Source organism: Mya arenaria, chromosome 5 (assembly GCF_026914265.1).
Source record: "Mya arenaria isolate MELC-2E11 chromosome 5, ASM2691426v1".
NCBI classification, from domain to species: domain Eukaryota; kingdom Metazoa; phylum Mollusca; class Bivalvia; order Myida; family Myidae; genus Mya; species Mya arenaria.
The window spans coordinates 35853875-35875420 of record NC_069126.1 but is presented as its reverse complement, the minus strand read 5'-3'; the positions used below and the strand labels follow the sequence as shown (position 1 = coordinate 35875420).

The 21546-nt window shown below is 33.4% G+C and overlaps 1 protein-coding gene and 1 long non-coding RNA gene across 3 annotated transcripts in view; one reads left to right on the top strand and one right to left on the bottom strand.

Annotated features, from left to right (window-relative positions):
* LOC128235155 (peptidyl-prolyl cis-trans isomerase 1-like) overlaps positions 1 to 21546 on the bottom strand; it is a 53085-nt gene that overhangs the window by 27684 nt on the left and 3855 nt on the right. The gene's annotated exons all lie outside the window — the stretch shown is intronic.
* LOC128235156 (uncharacterized) lies at positions 3393 to 18078 on the top strand. The gene is made up of 4 exons (XR_008261147.1): positions 3393 to 3648; positions 10584 to 10657; positions 15894 to 16015; positions 16426 to 18078. It is a non-coding gene; the product is annotated as an uncharacterized LOC128235156 (long non-coding RNA).

Sequence of the window (21546 nt, the reverse complement as noted above, 5' to 3'; positions counted from 1 at the left end):
TCTACCTGTGATGTTTAAATTTGCAACACGATCAATAGCAATTTCTGCACTATTCGATAAATGATCAGAAATATTACTGATTATTCAATAATTACACAGAATATATAATTAAAAGATCATTGATCTGATAAAATGTGCTTGTTCAAACAGTGAACATAAATTATTCAGAGACATTTTACTGTTTCGAGCACAGGGGCAGGTTGCGTTGTTTTGACACACCACGCCCTTGTCCGTTGCACACGTGTTGAATTGATAATGCAATACAGGATAATGCTTTTTAGTCTGGAAAATTTCGGTGAAATTAGCCGGTAGTTGGTTCGTCAAGTAACATGTTTAAGGAAATTCGGGTTTAAAATTGCATTTGTTTTCGTTAAAAGTGTACCTTTTCTTAAAGATTGACACTAACTCTACAAGGAAAGTCCAAAAGTGTAGAGTTTGGTTAAGATTTGATAAAGTTATGGCTTCTTACACAGGGTCGGCAAATATATGGAAATTCAGGGTCAAGTCATCACCCTTTACAAAGATAATAAAATAAAAAAATAAAATAAAAAATGTGTATTGCCAATTATCACAAGTTACAGTTACCACATCATATTCTTACTGAAAATTGATAAAAAAAAAATTTGATAAAAAAAAACGGACAGGGGCGTGTTGTGTCAAAACAACGCAACCTGCACCTGTGGTTTCAAAGACCACAATGGAAATAAGAGATTTCTCTTTTTTGTGTCATCCTTGGTTCGATGTGCCTGTCATGGCTATTGATAATATCATGTATGTACAATGTTATTTACTATAAACAGCATCCGGATTAAGTTTGCAAATCCGGAATTTTTGCAAACTTATTTTTTTTATTTTTCACCCAATGTTTTTTATTTTTGTATTTTTAAAATGTGTTAGGTAATACTAATAAGAGATATTTTTTGTTTCCTGAAATTTAATTTAGAAATATGTTTTTTTGGCATTTAAAGTCAACTTTTCCAATGGGAGTCCCATTGGAAAATGGCCTTCCCATTGGAAAAATGGTTTTTCCAATTGGAAAATCAGCCCAACATTTTTTGTTGGAAAATTCTCCCACATTTTCAAAAAAGGAATTAGTGATTAATAACAATCATTATCATTAATGGTTATAATGTTATCTAGAAAAAGTGCGTTTATAGTACTTTTTATCATTTTTTGTAAAAAAAAATCCCGTCGACCATTTTTTCCAATTGGATATTTCCCACAATTCAATATGGGAAAAGTCAGGAAATTGGAAAACTCCAATTGGAACATTGTCCCATTGGAATCTTCCAATTGGTAACATTGGCAATGGGCTTAATCCAATTGGAGGTTCTGGCAATAAATTTTAATGGGAAAATATTTCAACTTTCCTAAATCTCTTAAAAGAACACCTATTTATTTATTTAGGAATATATTTGAAGTTTTGTTTTATTGTTTACCTGTGTCCTGACATTGTATCCATCCAATTCCAAGCTAATACTTCTGTGCTGATATCTTAGCGATAAGATTTAAGCATCTTTTAATGAATTTGAATGCAATAAATCATATCAAAAATTACCTGAAGTATTCTTACTCAACCAGTGACACAAATTCCATTTTTTAAATATCTTTACACTAGTTCATCTCCTCAGACGCCATTTTTAATCGATTAAGTTGTGGTTACAAACGACTAAGAACTTATTCATTTTTTCAAAGCTATACTCACTTTTACGCTTGAAAATGTTATTTCGGTTGTCAGTACCTTTACACAGAAAATGTACCATTTTCTTGATTTTTAATGAAGATGTAATTAATTGATGGAAATCCATATGAAATGTTTTACCTAAGATAATAGTTTATTTCATACACACTGTTCTGCAGGGGAGCAGGACCTTTCAACCCCAAGAGGCTTTTTAACCCTTCTAAAAAAGAACACTTTTCAGTTTTCAACCCTTAGACTTTTAAACCCCTATTTCAAAGACTTTTCAACCCCTACCTGTTTGGACTTTTTAACTCCTATAACAAAGACTTTTCAACCCCTAGTTGAATTATTTTAATAACCATATTAAAGACTTTTTAACTCCTAAACCAAAGACTTTCCAACCCCTATTATTTGGTTTTGAGCTGGTCCAAGCTAAACACCATTAAAAATGCTGCAAGGCATTTTAGAATGTTAACATGCATCATGTGCCAATGCCTTCCTCAAACAGTATTACTAGTATATGTTTTAGAAAAAAATATCGAACTGTACAAACATGTAAGGCTGGTGAATTTTGCATTACAAAATAAACGCTATTAATTGGTAATTAATGCCATGTTGTCACTTTACTACATACCCGGTAGTAGTATATAAGCCAGTCATCCTACAAGATAGTAGTGAAGCAAAAATACACATATGATGATTACTTGTAGATCATCTTGTATATGTGGAAAAAATGAACTTGTTATCTAGCTGATTGTAAAAACACTTTGTCATTCTTAAAGGGACTCGTACCTCATTGGCACCAAATAATCATTTTCCAGGTAATGTGTCTGAAATAATTAGTTAACTCTTTGATACTGAAATTGCAGAACAAAATACAATGAAAGTATGAAAATAAAGTCTTGTTTTAATCAGGGGTGAACCTACGCTTTTTACGTCATGGACAAATAAATAGCATAACCACTCAGCAAAAGGGACTCATACATAATTTATGGATATTTTGATCATGCATACCTTGGAAGCAACACCTTTTATTTCGTATTTAAAACAAATTTGCTAAAGAACCACATTTTACAAACTACGAGCTATAACTTATACAATAAACTCATACCTGGTTGAGCATTTTTGATGTAGAAATGAGGCACCCAAACTGCCAACAAGTACATATATGCATGCATAAATATTGAAGCAATGGTTAACATCGTCGCTTAAGTATATCCCTCACGCATCAAAATTAATTTTGCAATTGCACTAGTGGCCAGAAGGGGGGGGGGGTGACCCCCCCCCCCACAACCACAACGTACCGATGTCGTCCAAGTTAACTTTTCGTTTCGAGGCAGGGGATACAGGGTAATCCAGAAGAACTGGAAAAAAGGTTGTGAAATTGCGTAAATTTGTTTATTTTTTGTTTAGTGACACTGTTATTCAAAATCAATACATACACATATATAACAAACATCAATTGTGACTGATAAACCTTTAACTACATACTAAATAATGCATTTATTGAAAATATTTATTACTGATAACAAGATTGTAACCGTGTTTTTAATAGCAGAAAGCGCAAAAAATATTTAATGATTGGTAAATGCTAAAAGATTTATTGTGGTCTACTATAGTCTCATAAGGTAGAAATACCGTGTGTAATGCTCATTTCTTTCAAATTTAACTCGATATCCTTCATAAGAACCATTGTTTTCGACATTTATTCATTCTTTTAGGAATATTGAAACAACATTATTAATTGTGGTAAACCTTATCTGGCAGTACTTAAGAGTGCATCTTTGACTTTATTACTCGAGTGAATGCACCTTCAAACCGGTTTAACACCAACATGTCACAGTAATCAATACCATCTGTGTTAAGATGTCGGGAATGTGTTAGACGAATGATTTTGTTTTATGGAGCTTTGAAGAGCGATGAATGGCACTAAAGTGGTGCCAAATGGATATCTCAAACACCCATTGGTAAGTCATTTATTTTTTTCCATTTAATTTTTTGTCTTGATTTTTGAATATATAAACAGTCAATAAGTAGGACATCTCGTTAAGAACGTTCACTTGAAACAGTCCTCTTCTTATCCACACTTCGACAAGGAGTGGGGCTACTCTGCCTAAATAGCCGTCAACGAGTATTTTAAGAAATATCAAAATAATAAAAAATGGTGTCCCAGTGGTTGCACCAGTCAATTGTTACCATGCCCCCCCCCCCCATAGTCCACCTAAATGACCGTCAATGGGTCTTTTGACGATTTTAAGACTATGGCAGTTACAGGGATACACATGAAATGTCAAAATAATAAAAAAAAGTATCCCTAATTGCTCATTATTGTAGCTACCCCCCCCCCCCCCAGTCTAAAATTATAGACGTGTAATACATTCTTCCAATCCTTACTGGTTGACGGTACATTTCCTAACAGGGCACAAATCCTGAACACCGGCTAAAACACGCGTTTGTTTACCGTGATCGATTATTCGATGATCTAGATAAATACAGAGGCTTGCCTTGGTCACACTTGCAAAGTTTCATCTTGTTTTGTTAAGCATTTTTCTAAAAAATGCCATTTATTTAATATAGCATACTTTTTAATTATAATTGTATGACCATGTATTTTCGCTTTTCAAGTGTTCGGTATTTGTGCCCTCCATAGCGTATTTTGAAGGGTGATTTACTATCCATAAAATTGAACGATTTTCGACATAATATTGACGAGATCGTGAATCTGTACTTTGACAGCTGTTTTCACATGAACCAAAGATGTTTCATACGAAAGTTTAACTTACTACAACATAAACTCTCCAAGATAATTGTAAAAAACATCAGAAAGTGTTCGGATTTGTGACCTTAGCCAGTAACGTCTAAACGGGTTTGTGCAAAAACCGGGGGTGTTTTGAAAAATATTGAAATTGTATTAAGTGAAGTATTTTATGGTTTAAATTGATCATAAAGGTTTATATTCATACTTTACCATGTAAGTGAAAAGTTATTTTGCATTAAAACACATTATTTACCTTTCCAATAAAACAAAAGTTGACTGACACAGACAACAATTATGCCAAGCGGAACAACTCGACCCAATCGTAATAACTCGGCCACCACTGACAAGCTTCTAGATAGACCTCGAAAATACAATCGTAACAACTCAGCCATGGCCGAAATGTTCCAATTGTTTAAAAATTGTGCCCTGAAGCCTTGCAGGTGCCCTTCATGTATATATCGCTATGTTTTGACAGCAAGAAATGAAAAATAAACGTCAAACTCATAATTATTCATAGGATATGACATTTTTATGTATGGAACTGATATAAAATTACATAATCTGGTAATATTTCTTGTTTTATGATATTTTTGAGATATTAAATGCTTTAACCCAGAATCCCGATCGGAATAACTACCCACTTTTGATACTAAACAATTTGTATGTGAAGGATTTGCCATATCAAAAAAGATACAAAAATCCGTAAACGTACAATTCTTTGGCAGGGTTCGACACTAACAGTAGTCCGGTAGTCCGAGACTACCAGATTTATGGTCGGACTACAAGACATTTTAAGTCAATAGTCCGTCGGACTACTAGAAGAAAGTAAATATCACATCAGTTAATTGAGCATAAAATCTTTATTACGCTTAAACTTGCGTAAAACGTGATGTCAAGAAGCCGATTATCACCGGTAAACACTCATTGTAAAGCTTGCCGAAGATGGCCGGGCAGTTCCGGACAACATGGACTGTTAACCGAATTTCGCGCGCATTTCGTATAGCCTTTCGATTAATGTTTAAACCAGTCAGTAGAATGTCTTTATTTAGAAAGGGAAAAAAACATTTTCACACTCTATGGTGTGTTTTAATCGTCAGACATGTGCACCTCTGCTTAAATGTCAGCAAGGTAGATTTGGGTCCAAGTGGCAGATTTTCTAAATCCCTTGCATTTTCAGTCAAAAACAATGAAAGATACGATGCAGATAAACACTTGACGGTTGTAACTATTTTTAGATTTTCTGAAAATACGTCATGATTATTATGGTTTAGGGTATTGTCAAATGTCGGTGTTTATTTAAAGCAAACAGAAGGAATATTATGTCTGGCTTATGCAATCTTTTAAACTGGCTTTTAGAAGAACAGCTGATAAATTAATCATACTGCCAAAACAGGTATAATGCAGTGTAAGTGCAGACGATGACAGAGTTGTGTGCTTTAATTTTCGCGCCAAAATGTAACATTTTATACATTGAAGCTAGGGCCAATAACAATTAACACCACGCCGATAGCGATAAGGCTACACCTACAGTGTCACATGACCTCCGACAAATACCCAGAAGCAGACGATAATAATACAAAAGTTATAAATGACAATCAGATAAAAAATGCATGGAACATGGTAAAACGTAGCAATAAAACCAAGTATAACATTAAATAAGTTCATTATTATTAATTGTATGCAATGTATAATTCAGGTAGAAAAATGTCTAGACTTTAAAATAATTTATTTCTAAATAACATCGGAATTTTGTTACAGTACAATAACAGTCTCTATTTTAAAACTCAAATAAAGGGAAACAAAACATGTATTAATTTCCTATCCGAAAATCAACAAAAAAAGATGTTTGTATAGATCCATTGTCAAAACTCAATGGATTTCGCTGTTTTTCTTCCTTTTTCGATTCAGAATCACCTGTTTTATACAAGTGTAATGCATTATTATCATTATTTATATAACTACCTTATTGTTTCTCTCAATGAATAAATTTCCGTTTTAAATGACATGCAAAACTGTTCTAACAATAAGCATAGAAATTTTGAAACGACCATAGTCATTATACATGCAAAGGTTTTTACTTTGATTTGCGTCATTTTAAAATATGATTTTGTTTTATCTATACGTATATACTTTTTGTGACCTTAAGCTATATATCAGATATTTAATTAAATTTAATAAAAAAATGTAACTCACATAAATTGAGGTGTCTTTTTCACTAATATGTCAAACAAACTTAAATGCAAATGTATATGCCTCGGTTTTAAAACTTTTCGCACAATAAGGAGACAAATTTCAAAATCAAACTAAATCGCAATATATCATCAATATTGTACACTAATTCTCATAATGATATTTCTTATTTTAAGGCTATTAAAACGGAAATATACGTATATTATGTACGTTTACATTAAGACATTTTGAGAATTGAATTAGTCTACTAAACAGTCCCTTGTTATCAATTATAATTTTAGCGGCATAAAGGGAAAATGTCAGTATTTCGGATTTCTTAAACTGTCTTTACTATCTCTCAATTATGAGACATAATTTGTGTTAAATATATATAACAGCGTAATTACACTACTGTTGATATGTGAGGATTGTCGGAGGTCATGGCGGATAGCAACGGCAACTGATAAGCCCTGCCTAATTTGGACGCTAGTTTGAGTGACAGGCAGCGTCATGTTAATTGTTATCTTACTCCCATACAAAAAATAATTAATAACACTTTCGGAATTTATTTCATCATGTTTTTTTAAGTATTATATGATATGTTGTTTAGATTAACAAAGAATACTGAATAGTAGGATGCCAATAATCAAATATTGTTTATCAGTAGGATGTCTGTCATTTGTGCCATAACTTAGCAACGATCTCAGTCGAGGTGTTTTAGTGTCAAGTGATTTATTGCAACATTTTCCTGAAAGTGACAGATTATGGGGTATTTTAGCATGGTTTTTAGATTTTTAATCTGAGGTATTTTAGCATAGTTTTTAGCATTTTTTTTGGTTTTAAAATTAAATTTAATGGCCAAAAATTGTTTTGAAGAATGTGGAAATTTTAAGATTGAAACAGATAAAAATCATGACCAATCAAAGGGTTATACTGACAATGTTCTAAGAAGGCTAAGTCTCACAAAACACTGAAGGAATCCGTTGCAGGCTTGCATTTTTATGGACTACCATAGTTTTTGCTGGACTACCCAGATTTGGGATCCAGTAGTCCGAGGGACTACCTTGTGAAAAATGTTAGTGTCTAACCCTGCTTTGGTCTACTAAGATTTAGCTTGTGAATGTCATTTTACAGCGAAATCAACAAGTTAAAAAAATACTCATGACCTGTTCCTTATCAATATGAAATATCTTTAAACTTTTAGGAACATTATGCAAAAAAAAAACAACAGTATGTTTTACCTTCGGTATAAGAAAATAACTATTTTCTAATAAAACTACTGTTGAAAAATGTAAGCTAATGAAATGGAAAATAAAAAGATGCTTCCAAACATGCCATATTTTCTTGAGACCATTCAGGGGGATTAATGTTCAAAAGTCTGAAAATTCAGGGGGATTTTGGTAGTATTCAGGGTTTTTTTTTAGCAGGTCTAATTTGACAAAATTTCAAAGTATTTTAAGACGCAAGTACACAAAAACAAATTGCCATAATTTTGAAAGACTCCCGAGGGGATTATGTCCAGAATTTAAGGGGATTTGGGTCACATACCAGAGAATTTTCATCATCGCCATGTAGCATTACGGGCATGACACACGTGCCAATTTACCTTGTCTACCCCTTTTTCCAGCACTTCATCTATATTTTAATGAGACACAGCCATATTGCATAATAAAAGCACTCACTTGCAAAATAGAATACTTCACAGAAAAATATGTTTCAGAGACAATTTAATGGGCTTACCTTCCTCTAAAATTGGATACAAAATCTGCTCATTATGATCATAAATGATGACTTTCAGACTAATAGAGAGAATGGAATGATTTATCAATATTTTTCATTTCAATTCCCAAATAGTCAGATTTGTTTGCTTCTGATAAAAAGCAAATGCATAATTTATTGTTTAAGTTCATAAACATATCATCTTTTGGCATTCATCAAAAAATAAAAAACATCACCACCATAATATTAAAATAAATAAAAGTCATTTCATCCGAATTGTCTACTTTCAGTTTCTCTTCTGGAAGTTCTGTTATTTTCCGATATTTGAGATGAAGGTCATGTCATGTATGTAAACATATTAGTGGGTCATAACAAAGAACAGCATTGTCTATTAGTTATTTTAATCCTTTTCTTTACCAAATAATGTACTGTCACCTTTAAATCATAAATCATTTTGATGACAATGACACATGTTTAAACACTTTAATTTGTTACATCCTCTCTGATTGGATAAAACCTATAGTTTTAACCAATGAAAATCGTCCTTTTATCTGACCAGTCTAATTGACATTTCTTATGCAAATTCTGACAGTTTCAATCAAAACAATGCATGAAATGTGCCCTGCTGACTTATTAAGTGTCACCCAATTGGTGTTGTTAAAACACACCATCAGTTGATAATCCAATTAAGACAAGAAGGGCATTATAACTGCAAACAGGCATATATAATTAAACCCTGTGATAATTTTGCGTAATTTTAAACACACTTTTTTTAATTTCGGGGGATTTTCATCCCCCTCCGGGAGACCGGGGGATGGGTCGAAATTCCGGGGGATTTTTCCCCCTCCGGGGGATATGGCATGTATGTCAGCTTCTGGGTTGCTTTGAAGTTGAACTGCTCACATGAACCCACAAAAGATGTGTAGGTATGTGCTTAACAATAAAGGATAAAACATTAAAATGAAGCATTTCAAGTGGAGGTTTTCATTAGGGTAGTGCTACCTTAAACACACACTTTACAATTATTTTTTTCTCTTTTTTAATCTATTTTCTTTAACCAATGGACTATACAAACAGTAGGGTCAGTCCCAGTATACAGGACAATTATTCAATAAAATGTTTATCCTTTTGATATCATAATTGGTAAAAAAATATCAAAATGTAAAGAAAAAATAACAGAGACCGGGTTCAAACTGTGGTCGCCAAAATTGCAGTCCAGTGTTGTATCCACTGCTATGAAAGTTTACATTTATTTATTTGATTTAATATATACCTAGCTTGGTAACATTAAGTGATAACATCGACTAGCCAATCACACATAAAAATTAATTATACTAGGTATACCCACCTAGTAATCTTTTTTATGGAAAAAAAATGTGAAAAATCAATTAATTGTAAACTATGTGGTACTTCAGTTAGTTAGTTTCAATGCATTGTACACATTGATACCAAATTCATGTCAGTTTTCGACAATTTTCTCTTCTTTCGCTATTTCATCATACGGTGTATAGCCCCTGAATAAAGTTTTACTCTGTTTCATTGAGTATATTTCTTAAAAATCCTTTCTTTGTTCTAATCTGCTAAAAGGTCACAGTCATGTGAGCATCTTTGAGGCCTCTCAGTTATTATAACCAATGCACCAGTCAATTGTACCAATGCACCAGTCAATTGTAACGGTTACTAACCACGCCCCCCCCCCCCCCCGGTCCGGGGGTATACTGGGAATAGTCGGGAATTGGCCGTGTTTTTACTTTCTATGTGGCCACGCAGGGCCGGGTGACCGCAGTGGTTTTGTCTTTGAGCCAAATTTAGCCGAGATTGGGCCTTATATAGAGTCTCTGGTGTGCAGGGGCATTTGGCCGGGGTTTTACCATCAGTTCGTTCCCGCAGGGGAGGGGATTAGACCCAGGGTTGGCTGGACCGAAAGTCAAAGTCCCCGCTATTCCCTGGACCTGGGGGCGCCAGGGTTACAATTGACTGGTGCACAACATATAAGATATTTATAAAATAAATAAAAGTACAGTTAATCAATATATTTTAATTTTAATGTGGTAAATTAACAAAGAATTAGATAGATGCTTTATGCAAAATCTCACAAAGATGTAAAAAATTACTAAAGAGTTCAGGTTTGCTAGTTTGTAAAAATATTTCATGGAATCATGGTAAATTGTTATATTATATGTCCAATGACAGCCCATATATTTTTTAACTACTTGAACCTTTCTTGTTATAATTCTTATTATTATTATTTTTTAGTTGATGTGTGATGCTGATAATACAGAGACAGCTAGAGTGACAGAGTTTGATGAATAAACTTAAATTAAAAAACAGTGAGTACAATAATCTATTTTAACATGTCTTGTGTGTAAAGTGTGATTCCGAAGCAGTAAATATATATATATATATGTATCTTTAAGTTTTGAATCACAAATTTAGATCAAAGATCTATTATCACACAAAACTTAAAGGATATATATGAAAAGTCATGTGAATTGTGCAAGTCATATAATATAAAATTTATATTGATCAAGTCAAGCCATGCCATGTAAAAAAAACTGACATCATATCAAAGATTGTATGAATCATTCTCAGAGCTATTGAAAATATTTAATTGGTTGTAAGCGGACCATGCACGGTAATTTTGAGTAACCCCACCAGCCAATACAATATGGCTAAAAAGGCTTTGATAATATTTTTTATCTAATGTTTATCTTTCCTAAAATATTTATATTTATAAATCTATTTACCAGTATAAATCTGTATTTATTTATTTATTAATGCATTTATTTGCTCACTAATATATACAATACACTTATCGTTGTATAATGTCTAGCTAATACATGTATACAAATATGCATAATATGCATAATTATTGGGGGGGGGGGGGGTCATAATTACCTATGGTGTACTGTCTTGTTCTTACGAAGATATGATTTTGACTAAAATCCTTACTGAAAAGGCAGTGCAGACTGGCCTGTTTAAATAATTAATTAAATCTTAATGGGTTTAAATGTATTTTATTTTATTTTTAAAGATATTTTAGAGTTTAAAAGGAAGAGAGTCTGTTTTAAAGACTAAATGATTATATAGTCAGGATAAAAAATAATTATTTTTCAAAATCAAGTTCAAATAATTTTCCATTATTTGGCAAATGGAAAAAAGCTTTATATATTAAGAATGTTTTACTCGATAGAAAGTAGGCCTAGTATCTTTTGCATTGCAACACTAAGAAAGTAAATATTTATTTTTTGTCTTTTACCAATTCCATCAAAGTCTGTGAGTGGCTCATGATGCTTAGGCCTGCCAATTTAATGGTTTTCGAAATCATAAATTGAGACAACTTATAACTTTTGTATAAAATCTTCAAAGCTTTCAATAACTTAACATGTCATCCACCTTATTGTCTCAATTTAAAAATAGTTTTCACTCAACAACTTACTTATTAATCAGGATAATAATTTGATAATGACTATCACTATCATTCTGTAAGATAATGTACTGGTACATAAATTTAATCCCCAATATATCAGATGAGTGTGATAGTATATGCTCTTAATAGTTGTAGCCCAGAATTATACGTAGGAAACAATAGAGTCATTGGACTGTTACACGAATTTCAATAGCTCGAAATTCGCCTTTTATTTGTACCAGCATGGGAAAACCCTGTTATGTTAATACATATAGCCCGGAAGTAACAAATAAAAGGTGAATTTCGAGCTATTGACAGTCCAATGACTCTATTGTTTCCGAAGTAATGTGTGTATATTACAACGGTTTAATTTTGTTTGTACCGGAGGATTAGGTCGGAAAAACTAGAATAGCTATAATTCCGGGCTACAACTATTCCGGGCTATATGTATTAATATATATATATATATATATATATATATATATATATATATATATATATATAAATGCACGAAATCAATGTGGGATTTTCATTAAGTTTTGGTTAAACCATCTTTGTAACAAATTACAGTTACTTCCAAATTACATCTTATTCTACATAATACAAACTGGAGGACAGTTCTTTTTATTTGGTAATGTTAAGAGACTTGAAGACAAAAAAAAATGTTTAAATTCAGAAAACCTTACACAAAGTAGAAACCTTCTATTAATGTCATTATCTTGAAAAAATGAACATGCCTTTTAGCAAAATTTTTGTATCAGTCTGTGAAAATCTACATTTTGCCTTCGACATGTTATACAATTTAAGGATATTTACATGGAAATTAAGTTCAATTCTAAATTGACAGTCATGTATTTCTTCCAAAATTTTCATAGTATAAGGAACATGAATTTTTTATGAATTTAAGTGCATAACTGCAGATAATGATCATTATCTTAAATCAATTACAAGCCAATTCATAGTCATGCATATAGCCGCCTTTTCAAAATATGATAGTGATTGTCTCAAATGACCAGTCTTTCTCTGTGGGGGGTGGGGGCTGTCAGTCATAAGGAAACCTTTAAAAGGCATATTCATTCAGCCAATCAGATGTCAGGTTCAGTGAAAGGGGCGATGCCAGGTCAAGTAAAAGGGGTGGAGCTAAAATAAATACTGACATTCAATGAAGATAGATCCCCCTTTGGCCTCACAAATATGTATCAGTCACACTAGGGGGTGTGACAGGGTCAAGCCATAATGGAGCCATAGGCAAGCAGACTTTTATTAACCCAACAACAGGTGTAATTTTTACCAACTGAGGAAAAAACTTTAGAGGTTTTATTATTGCTCATTTTTTTATACAAATTAAATATCTAACAATGACAAATATAAAATATGATAATTCAAGCATAATATTGACACCAAACATGACACATCTTGCAAATGGTCTTGAATAAAATTCCTACACTTTTTATAATGATAATACATGGGACCAATATCAAAACCATTATCCTGTTAAATAGGACAATGGATTTGATATTGGTAATTCGCAGACAATACAATGTAATTAAGTAAAAAAATACACAGTATGCACATCTGGCTTCAAACAAAAATTGTTGCTTAGGCCAAAAAAAAGTATTCATAGTTTCCATTTAAATATCAAAAAAGGTAGGCATACGGTAACTGTTGTTTTTTTTAGGACCATGTTTCTTTGGCAAACTGACCTATATCAGGGAATTATTAAGGTCTTTACTAAAAAAGCACATATTGATCAAAACACCAAAAACAAAAAAGGATCAGAAGGATGAAAATAGGGTCAGTTGGGCGGAAACAAAGATTTTTGAATCCTTATTTTGTCAATGATGTCATGTCAGTGATCAAAATGATAACACAATTTAAGCCCTGCATTCTGGAATGTGGGGCTAAATTCTTGATTGTGTTATAGTAGGGCCAAAAATAAAATGATTCGGTTAGGGTTACATCCTTTTTAAAAACAGAAAGAGTAAAAAGTATAAAGGATTACATTTTTAAAATACATAATATATATGCGTTTTCACTTTAAAATACATGCATTGTTACAGTCTTGTTTTCAGTAAGTAACTTTTCCTTAAATGCATTCTTTGGAAAGTAATTTAAGGTTTATTATTCAAAATATATGTTAGTCAACTTGTGTATGTATTGATTTCCAACTTTTTTATTTTTTGTTTAAACTTTATGTATTAGAATTTCTTTGCGTAAATACCTGCTTATGTGATAAAAGACTGCTGACTAAAGATTAGATTTCAGATTTTGATATTTCCATTCCAAATTTAATGTTTTACAGCTTAAACTGCTACTAACAGTTTAAGAAAAATGCATAAAACATCAATTTTGGATGGAAGTATGAAAAGCTGCAATCTGATATTTTGTCAGCAGTCTTTTATCGCTGGTTTGCAGATATTTACGCAAAAATTCGCTTGTTCGAAGACAAAATTTTTAAAAAAAGTTGTCAAAACGTTCAATCTGTGAGGTTGCAGCTTTAATATAAGACTAACATAAATATTAAAAACACATGAGGCCGCTTTAATATTAACATGTCAATATCAAAAAGAAGATGAAAACTGAAAACTATGAGAAAGTGTTTTTATAATTAAAAATAAATTGCTTAAAGCAAATATCTGAAATTAATAATTGTCATGCAAAGCAGCCTGTAATGAATATGAATATTAGATTTTGGCCTTGAACACCTTTTTATGAAGAGTGTTTTGAAGTAAGGATTATCATAATGCTGAACTTAATATTGTACTGTAGCTTTGTAGCAAATCCTTATGATTAAAGTCACTGTGTCTTCCTTATGCTGTGATAAAGATCTCCATAGTAACATTTCTAAACCTAATAAATTAAGTGAAAAAGGGTGTTTATTGGGGGTAATAAAACACATCTTGATAATGGCCAATTAGTTTTAATCTTTCAAGTGTTGGTAGGATGGGAGGGGGGTCTTAACTTTTTGAACTGCCAATATTTTCCTGGTTATTTTGTCCACCATGTCAAAATGATCTGGGTTGTTTTGTCAACCCTGTCTAAATGGGTTGGACGTGTTTTGTCCCCTTAGTCAAAAATGACATGGGATGTTTTGTCCTACATTTTTATAAAGGAGTTCAGAATAAATAACACATTAGTTTTCGTGCTTATGTAAAATAAATGCAAATGACTTTCATTATAAGTTTAAAAAATACTCTTAACGCTGCATTCTCACAGATTTACCATTTTTACAACTTTTTTATTTTTGTCTTGGAAAGAGCAAATTTTTGCGTAAATATCTGCAACCCATTGATGTAAGATTGTTGATAAAAAAACAGATCTTAGATTTTCATATTTTCGAAAATGTTTTAGAGCTTAAAACCTTACTAACGGTTTAAGAAAAATGCATAAAACATCAATTTATGAACTTAAATATAAAAATCCGCGATCTAATTTTTTGTCAGCAGTCTTATTAACTGGTTTCCATGGATTGTAGCGAAAATTGGCTTGTTCCAAGACAAAAATTAAAAAGTTGTCGAAATGTTTAATCTGTGATAGTGCAGCTTTAATTATGGTAGCTTTTCAGTCATTTGCCTATATATGTCTATTTGATTCAGTAAATACTTCATAATATTAAAGCTAGGCTTATTAGGATATGCTTATTTTTCATTGGGTTCTATTTTAAGCACATAACAGCTTCATTACAAGAATATATTAATTATTATTAAAGCTGCATGCACTCTCACAAATTTACCGTTTTTACAACTTTTTTATTTTTTTTGTCTTGGAAAGAGCAAATTTTTGGGTTTAATAGTATCTGCAAACCAATGATAAAAGACTGCTGACATAGATCATATCGCAGATTTGCATATTTTCGTTTGAAAGCCAATGTTTTGTGGGTTAAACTATTACTAACAGTTAAAGAAAAATGCATGATCTAATTTTTTGTCAGCAGTTTTATATCACTGGTTTTCATGGATTCTTGAAAAAAAAAATACTTCCTCTGTTGGCCAATTGAGAACAAAATCAAGAGGTTTTGGGTTTTGCTGTTTATATGTTCTGGAATTTTTCAAAAGCATTTATTTATAGGACTTATGAATTTTATGTACAGCATTCTGTATATTGTCAAGTGTCCTTTTTTTAAATTATATACAACATGTATAAATTTAATGTTTCAGGAAATAACCACCATCTCTCTCAGAGGTCATCTTTCTCATTATTGTGGGAAACCTCAAAGGGCATCAGGAAAACCTTCATCAACCTCTTTGTGCCCAGTGGCTTGTGCAACAGTGTTTCAGAAGTATAAATACCTTTTTAATTTGTGTATATCAATTGTATAATGACTTGTTTTTATATATTAAATATATATATATATATGATTTATTATATATATATAGATGGTTAATCTTATGACTTCCTGATAGTATTTAAGTTGTGAAATATTAAATAATCTTATCATAAAAAATGCTTGGAAATGACAATAAAAAAAAGATATTTGTCGAATAGGAAGTTTCACCTGTCCTGTTTATATTACAAATCATTTTAAATCAGACAGAAAATTCAATATACTTGTTGTATCTCACTGTTGATTTGTCTTCACATTTTGTATTGTCACATCAAGCCTGTTTGAACATCCTAGAGAAGATAAGTGTATAGAAGCGGATATGATATAATAAATATGCATATAAATGTGCTTGGGATTATTTTCAGATTATCATTAAAATGGGGATAATGGATGACTGGCCACACATATGGGGCTATGGACAAGCTTCAGAGCAGGCTGCCAGGTGGTGGTGTTAGTAGTTTATACTCCGGGTCCCGGCGTGAGCACATTGAAGGGTCCCAGAGTGACAGTTCAACCACCCACACCTATCCTGGGCAGAACCAGTACTAGGTGCCTTCACCTCTGCAAGGAACTGACAGCTTCTGTACATGCCAGGTGCAGTGGTACAGTGCGAATGGTCGTAGAAAGGATTTCATAACCAATCACAACAGAGGTCACCTGGTCCGCCCGGGAATCGAACCCGGGATGTCCAATTCAGAGTCCAACGCTCTACCGATTGAGCTGACCGGGCGGACATATTAGCTACATTAGATGACAAGCCATCTATGCTGGACATTCTTCACAATAAAATGTAATGTCACAGGAGCTGTCTATCTCAACAGCTCACACTGTCCGTATTTGACTAAAGGAATGAATGAAGTCACTGCAGAAGTTAGATTGAGGAATGTCCATGTCACTACCCATCATTTGGAAGGAGTTGGATAAAAAAAGTGTGGCCTATGTATTGAAACAGGTCCGATTTCCAGTTACGGACAGTCTTGATTTGTCTGATTACATTTTTGACCAACATGATGGTCTAAAAGAACACTTACTGGTAACTGGTAAAATCATGGCCCAGTTGTTCCAAGAGGCAGGCGAGTGGGAAGTTACTAGACTCCATTTCTTTATGGGTTGATCTGAGGTTCCAGTTCAGTTAAAGTACTGATAGAACACCAAGTGTTTGCCATAATACAGCAACATTTCATTTGTAACTATGTATTTGTTTGAATTGTTGAAACAGTACTGTTTACTAAATAATGTGTATGTATATGAAGAATAATATTATAAATAATTTGTAAGAACCTTTTGATATTAAGTAAAATGTCGATAAGTCTAAATATGTATCTGCGAATCATTTTTGTATATCTGTAAAGATTACATTGCCTATATTCCTCAATTTATATTTTTCTTTTAGCCAGTCAATAACTTTGTTAAGTTCTATCTTCAAAATTGTCGGGACAGGGATTATAGCCCTTAATTAACCCAAATATGTAACATTCAATGCAAAATTGGCTGCAATTAGGCAGTTCAGATGCAGGAACAAACATCACTTGGGTCCTTAATAATAGCTTTCCATCTGACATTGAAGATCCAATAAAAGGAATTTGTCATGTGACTGTTTATTAACTCTCAATTTATTGAAAGTGAAATTACTTACATGATTTGTAAGAACTAAATTATAATGATATCAAATGATTGTTTAAATTAAATAAAATAGATGATTACATACATGAACTATTTTTATTTCTTGTTTGTCAATATGAAGAGTAATGCAATGGCTTTTGAATTTCATAAAAAAGGATGGAAAAATGTATGTTTATTGTTTAAGCAATTAATTAAGTAATAAAAGTTGTTTTTTTTCTTTTTTTCAAATTGTGCTATCTTATAATACAGATCGTTATTTGTTTAATTTTGGTACAAATGAAGTATATAAGGTATGTCTAATGTTACAAATAGCAAAAATTCAAATGCAAATCATGGTGACTTGACTAAATGTGAATGCTAATTGAATCAAAATAGTTAATAAATAATAATGTTCATTTGAAACAATTGAGAGTATAAGTTTGGTTTGTGTATGCCATATATTCCCAGGGGGGGGGGGGGAAGGGGGGGGGAATGAAAAAATGAAAAGTATATTACTATGCGCAGTGCTATAATAATTAATAAGTAAATGTTTTTGTGATCACAATTTGTCCGGCGTCCGTCTGTCGTCCGTCCGTCCGTAAACTTTTACTTTAAACGACATCTCCTCATAAACCGCTTAGCCAATTTCTTCCAAACTTTACAGGAATGTTCCTTGGGTGGTCCCCTTTGAAAATTGTTCAAAGAATGGAATTCCATGCAGAACTCTGGTTGCCATGGCAACGGAAAGGAAAAACTTTAAAAATCTTATTTTTCAAAACCACAAGGCCTAGAGCCTTAATATTTGGTATATAGCATCATCTAGTGGTCCTCTACCAAAATTGTTAAAACTATCCCCCTGGGGTCAAAAATGGCCCTGCCCCGGGGGTCACTTGTTTTACATAGACTTATATAGGGAAAACTTTAAAAATCTTCTTCTCAAAAACCACAAGGCCTAGAACCTTGAAAATTCTCCTGGGGTCAAAAATGGCCCCGCCCCAGGGGTCACTAGTTTCATTACATAGTGTTATATAGTAAATCTTTAAAAATCTTCTCCGAAACTGTAAGGCCCAGGGCTTAGATATTTGGTATACAGCATCATCTAGTGGACCTCTACCAGATTTGTTCAAATTATTGCCACAGGGTCAAAATTGACCCCGCCTAGGGGGTCCTTGTTTTTACGTAGTGTTATATAGTAAATCTTTAAAAATATTCTTCTCCAGAACCGTAAGGCCAGGAGAATAGATATTTGGTATACAACATCATCTTGTGGACCTCTATCAAAGTTGTTCAAATTATTGCCACAGGGTCAAAATTGGCCCCGCCCTGAAAGTTATTTGTTTTTATATAGTCTTATATAATAAAACTTTAAAAATCCTCTTCTCCAAAATATAAGACCTAGAGCTTTCATATTTGGTATATAGTGTTACCTAGTGGACCTACACCAAAGGTATTCAAATTATTGTCCCGGGGTCAAATTGGCCTTGCTCAGGGGTCATTTGTTTTTACATTGTCTTGTCACTGAACATCTTTTCCTCTGAAAGTAAAGGTCAGAATGACTCCATACTTGATATGTAGCATCCTTACATGGTCCTTTCTCAACTTTGTTCAAATGGTTTTGTTTGGCCCCTTTTAGGGGTCACCAGAGCAAAAAATAGAAAAACCTTTAAACAACTTGATCTTATTAACTGCTTGATGGATCTTCAAGTCTGAAGCATCCTAGCATGGGCCTCTGTCAGGTCTTTTCAAATAATTTTGTTTGGCCCCTTTTAAGGGCCACCAGAGCTAAAATTAGTAAAAAAACATAACATTTTCTTCGCATGAACCCCTTGATAGATCTTCAGCAAATTTGGTTTGAAGTGTCCTTGCATGGACCTCTCTTAAATTTGTTCACATAATTTTGTTTGGCCCGGTTGCCATGGCAACCTAAAGGAAAATGTCAACAATTGGTTATAATCATCTTCTTCTCCTAAACCGCTTTGACAATTTTGATGAAACTTCATAGGAATGATCCTTGATTGGTGCTTTTTCAAAATTGTTCAAAGAAATTAATTCCATTTAGAACTCTGGTTGACATGGCAACCTAAAGGAAAAGTGTCAACAATTGGTTACAATCATCTTCTCCTAAACCGCTTGGGCAATTTTGATGAAACCAAGAATGATCCTTGGTTGGTGCTTTTTCAAAATTGTTAAAAAAAATTAATTCCTTGCAGAACTCTGGTTGCCATGGCAACCTGAAGGAAATTATAGGCTGTCGTGTCCGCGCTGTGACTTTCTCTTATATGGACAGATTTTAAAATGAAAATGCCATATGTTTTCAACATACCAAGACAATGTGTCGTGTGCAAGACCCATGTCCCTACCTCTAAGGTGAAAGATACACAAAGTGTTTATTCACAATGGAATGCTGAATATGAGGACATAAAGAGTGTTGGCTGTCATTTAGTATGATTGTTGTTTTTTTTGCTCAGAGGCAATTTAATATAACTTGCAATATGTATTTGACACATAAAGGCAAGATAAACTTTTTATACGCCCGAAGGGTCGTATTATGTTATGGCCTCCATCGTCTGTCCGTCTGTCTGTCCGTCTGTCCGTCCGTTAGCAATTCCGTGTCCGGGCCATAACTTGGTAACTAATAAAGCGATTTTCAAATAACTTTATACAAATCATCACTACATTAAAAGGATGTGTCGCGCGCAATTTCCAGGTCCATACCTTAAAGACTAGAATCACCATGGGGGTGCGTTAGCAATTCCGTGTCCGGGCCACAACTTTGTAACTAATAAAGTCATTTTCAAATAACTTTATTCAAAGCATCATTACTTTAAAAGGATGTGTCGCGCGCAATTTCCAGGTCCACACCTCAAAGACTAGAATCACCATGGGGGGGGGGGGGCGTTACAACTTTGTCTCTAATAAAGTCATTTTCAAATAACTTTATACAAAGCATCATTACATTAAAAGGATGTGTCGCGCGCAATTTCCAGGTCCATACCTCAAAGACTAGAATCACCATGGGGGGGGGGGTTACAACTTTGTCACTAATAAAGTCATTTTCAAATAACTTTATACAAAGCATCATTACATTAAAAGGATGTGTCGCGCGCAATTTCCAGGTCCATACCTCAAAGACTAGAATCACCATGGGGGGGCATTAGCAATTCTGTTTCCGGGCCATAACTTGGTTACTAATAAAGCGATTTTCAAATAACTTTATACAAATCATCACTACATTAAAAGGATGTGTCGCGCGCAATTTCCAGGTCCATACCTCAAAGACTAGAATCACCATGGGGGTGCGTTAGCAAATCCGTGTCCGGGCCACAACTTGGTCACTAATAAAGTCATTTTCAAATAACTTTATACAAAGCATCATTACATTAAAAGGATGTGTCGCGCGCAATTTCCAGGTCCATACCTCAAAGACTAGAATCACCATGGGGGGGGCGTTAGCAATTCTGTGTCTGGGCCACATCTTTGTTACTAATAAAGTGATTTTCAAATAACTTTATACAAATCATCACTACATTAAAAGGATGTCACATGCAATTTCCAGGTCCATACCTCAAAGTCTAGAATCACCATGGGGGGACGTTAGCAATTCCATGTCCAGGCCATAACTCAAAGACTAGAATCACCAATGGGGGGCGTTAGCAATTCTGTGTCCTGGCCACATCTTTGTTACTCGTCCGTTAGCAATGGGGGGGACGTTAGCAATTCCATGTCCAGGCCATAAATCAAAGACTAGAATCACCAATGGGGGGCGTTAGCAATTCTGTGTCCTGGCCACATCTTTGTTACTCGTCTGTTAGCAATTCCGTGTCCAAAAGGATGTGTCACGCGCAATTTCCAGGTCCATACCTCAAAGACTAGAATCACCATGG